At 32.4% G+C, this 4060-nt stretch overlaps 1 protein-coding gene across 24 annotated transcripts in view; it reads left to right on the top strand.

Moving 5' to 3' along the window:
* The window catches only part of LOC107856965, a 19859-nt gene extending 16211 nt beyond the window's left edge, over positions 1 to 3648 (top strand). For 14 of the 24 annotated variants that reach the window (XR_001670750.2, XR_007044050.1, XR_007044057.1 and 11 more), the window contains 2 exons: positions 1542 to 2841; positions 3463 to 3648. The gene's annotated coding sequence lies outside the window, so the exon portion shown is untranslated. Of the gene's footprint in view, positions 26 to 207; positions 2842 to 3462 lie in introns of all 24 variants that reach the window. The other 10 variants (XR_007044037.1, XR_007044051.1, XR_007044040.1 and 7 more) reach the window with 10 other exon arrangements.
* Positions 3649 to 4060: the final 412 nt, after the last annotated feature.

The following is a 4060-nucleotide window of genomic DNA, read 5'->3' as shown; positions in this document are numbered from 1 at the left end:
TTTGAACAGGCGAGAACCCGACATGGTAATTCTCGTACATGGCTGCTAACAGATTTTTCTATCTAGAAAACATGGTGGTAAATAGAATCACTTTAACCATTTCAAAGGACTTGGAATAATGAGTTTCTACGAAATGATTCATTTTTGTATTGCCTATATATGTACGATACTGTACTGTAACTGGTAAAGTTGCTGCTATGTGACCAGGAGGTCACGGGTTCAAGCCTTGATAGCTTTAGTGCACCGGGCTGCTCTCATTTTTGTGTACCATCACAATTAAACACTTGAAAATGGAGTTGGACAAGGTACTTTCTACAGATATATACAGATATCTTTAGTCTTTGCCAATTATGTGCAACGTATATTTCTTCTAGGAAGTAACCAGAATCATGGCATTCTACACGTGTGGCCCGTTTCTTCCCAAGCCATTTTCTATTTTTCAATTCAATTGTTAGATACTAAAAATAGTCTGGGAAGAAAATCTTTCAACCAAAGTTCGACGAAAAAGGGTACAAAGAGTCGAGATGTCAAAAGTAGGGTATGAAGCGAGGTACGATCAGTTTTCCCCGTGTACAACTTACTGATTGGAAAAAGAGGGGTTTTATAAATGCTACGTAGTTGCACCAATCGAGTAAGTTATTTAATGGTATAGGGGATTATAAGTAGTGTAGAATCTACTTCATGTTTCTTGTAACAATCTTTTTCCATGAACCAAGCCTATCAGGCAGGGTAACTATTTATCATTATCAACGTGCAGACCAAATTTGCATTAGCTATTTATTGGTTGGTTTCTTGATTTTGAAAGAAGTTGATTTTAGGAAGTAAACCAAATTAATATCCAAAAATTTTTGCATTAGCTATTTATTGGTTGGTTTCTTCTTGATTTTGAAAGAAGTTCTTGATTTTAGGAAGTAAACCAAATTAATATCCAAAATTTTTTTCTTGTATATCTCTACTTCATTTGAGGTTGTGGTATGGATTGCGTACACTTTACCCTCTCCAGATCCCACTTGGTGGAAATACAATGGGTATATTGTTGTTGTCAACAATCATGAAGTATAAAGTAGTAATATTCTCCTGGCAATAGAAGCAGTAGAATTTTGCACTCTTTTATTCTTCATGGTTGATTTCCAAATTATTTGGATGGCACATGAATAGGAACATCTTCATCTCTCACTTTTAGTAATTTTACTTTCTAGAGACTCAGTTTTTGATATATTCCACATACTTACTGGACTCCAGTACTTTGGTTAGTCCTGAAAATTTTAAGAAAATTATAGTTAATAGAACGTAGCCGCAGTACATTAAAATGAAACTAAGAGTGCTTATGAGTATTTCTTTATAGTATTTATATTAGATAGTAATATTACAAGTACGCTATTGCATTAGCTCCTGAGACCCCTATTCATGCCTGTGTGTATCATATGGATATAATCTTATACATTAGTTTCAGATATTAAGTCCAAAAATATTTCATAATAATATGCTTGTCAAGTATTATGATATTTCACACAGAAGCTTGAAGTTCTCTTCTGATGCAGGTTGGTCTTGTTTCTGATTATGATCTATTGGCTCTGGACTCTGGACTCTGTATCAGGTATGACTTATAGTTTTGATGCAAGTTTTATACATTGATTTTACACCCATATTTTATTACGATCCTTTCAACAGGACATGGAACCTTTTGGCATCTGTTTTGTTCACTTTTTTTCTGCTATAAGGAAAATACCCATATTTTATTAGGATTCTTTCAACAAAGACGTGGAACCTTTTTGGTTTTATACCCATATTTTATTAGGATCCTTTCAACAAAGACGTGGAACCTTTTTGATTTTATACCCATATTTTATTAGGATCCTTTCAACAAGACATGAAACCTTTTGGCATCTGTGGTGTTCACTTTTTTTCTGCCATAAGGAAAATTGGAACTTTTTACTTATTAACATATTATATATATCCATGTGAAGACTGATCATAGTGTTTTAAGTTGGATTCTAAAGTTGTTCATTAGTTGGGAGTCCTCGTGCTCCTGGTAAAGCATTATTTTCTGAGGAGAATAAGTGCATCTCTTGCTCTTTCTCTTAGGTACAGATGGAGCTGATGCAAACATGTTGAAGAGTAGCTCATAGAACACTTGTGGAGAAAGGAAACAATAAAAATAATTGTGTAGCTGTTTTAGACATAAAATCAAATATCTTGGATTCATTATAGTTCTCTAATATCTCGTGTCATTTATATGAATGACATATTGCACAAAGTATTAACCATAAAAAGTGAAAATAAAGAATTTCACCTTACAAATTCACCTTCTCAAGAAGAAGGAAGATTATAATAAGTTAGAAAAACTAAATGAACAATTAAAGTGAGAACTGTACTCAAAATTTTACAAGCAGAATCACAGATTTGACAATCAACGTCTTCAAATGTGCAAATTCTTTTTTCCTGTTACTCTTATCTTTCCCTTTCAATTGCTAAAAAAGGACCTTATATTGCAAGTATCACCTGAAAAATCTACAACATCAATTCATGTAACATGTTTGGTTGGGACAAGATGCATGAGATAACTCATTCGGGATTAGTTATCCTGGATTGTAGTGGGTGGGATAATTGATCTCGGGATACGTTATGGAAGCTTGGTTGCAAGTATTTTTGAGGTAAAATCTAAATTTAATGCACTATTCCAATATATTAAGGCTCTTCTCCCATTTGGATGGTAAGATATGCCTTTTTGGTTGTACTATTTTCAGACCTAAACAGTTGAGGAGTACATGAAACACATAACTGTCACTCCGTTGTAAAGGTTGGATATGTGCAAGCGAGCAACTTGCTTTGGATCTTATGGTTAGGATCTTTTTTAGAGTTATCTCATCTATTTCATCCTTCACTATTATTTTCCTGTTAGCTGTGTTAGCTGAATAGCTAATTGTTTGGCTTGTTTAATGCAATTGACTGTAGTCCATCGAGAAAATATGTGAGTGCATTGTTCCTTCTTTATCCACCATGTTATTTATACTTACAACTTTCTCATGTCAATGTCCACTTGATTATATATTCATTTTTACTTTGCTTTTGTAGTTACTCTTCCTATTTTTTATTTTCAATATTTGTAGAGATTGGACATTAGTTCGCATTAACTTCATTTTCCAAATAATCAGTTTCTGACTACAGAAACCTATAAGTTGAACGCTAAAGATAGATTGTGTTATATTATTACAGTAGCAGTATCTTACCATCTAATTGATAGATTGTGTTATATTATTACAGTAGCAGTATCTTACCATCTAATTGAACATGCACAGCTTCATATAGGGAATAAGGGTACAAGAAAAATGTATAAAAGGCCACTTTTATCTTGAGTGACTTCAGAAATGCTAGCAACTTATCGAGCTTGTGTTTCAAACTTCTACATTGCTTATGTTTACTATCTAACTGCTCCTCCATTCTCTGTTTTTTTTCTTACAGATTTACACTTTGAATATTCCTCTTTGTCGGTTGCTGCTGCTCCATACTACAAAGAAGACTAAATACCTTCCCACCTTGTAAATATGTATGTAATGTAAACAATACGTAAATGAATGTTTGTCAATCATATAATATTTATATGTGAATAATATATGTAAATAATATATATGTCCATGCTGATAAAAATGTTTTAACGTTGGCCCGTGCTTGCATGGATCATCACTATCTAGTTTATATAGAAAGGTTATCAAGTGGATGACCAAGGGTAGTTTAGTAAATATGATTTATTTCAAGGGTAATTTAATAAGATAATGAAATTCTATATTTTTTTTTAATTATTATTATTATATATATAGAAGAGCCCATAAGGAGGACGATCAAGGGTAAATTTGTCAATTGACAAAAAGTCTAACTTAAACTTATTGTACATCATGCAAAGAGGGGAATTTCAAAAAAAAAAAAAAATTCATGTTCAATTCTAATGATTATGCTTTGAAAAATTTTAAAAATTCAAGTGACATTTTAAAGAAGTGGGTCTATTGTTTTTCTTCAAAGGGTTATGGAGAAGTTCTGAAAATTTTCTTTTATGTAATAGATT

Source organism: Capsicum annuum, chromosome 8, assembly GCF_002878395.1.
Source record: "Capsicum annuum cultivar UCD-10X-F1 chromosome 8, UCD10Xv1.1, whole genome shotgun sequence".
Lineage (NCBI taxonomy): Eukaryota > Viridiplantae > Streptophyta > Magnoliopsida > Solanales > Solanaceae > Capsicum > Capsicum annuum.
Note: the sequence above shows the minus strand (reverse complement) of the source record. Positions and strands in the feature narration are given on the sequence as shown.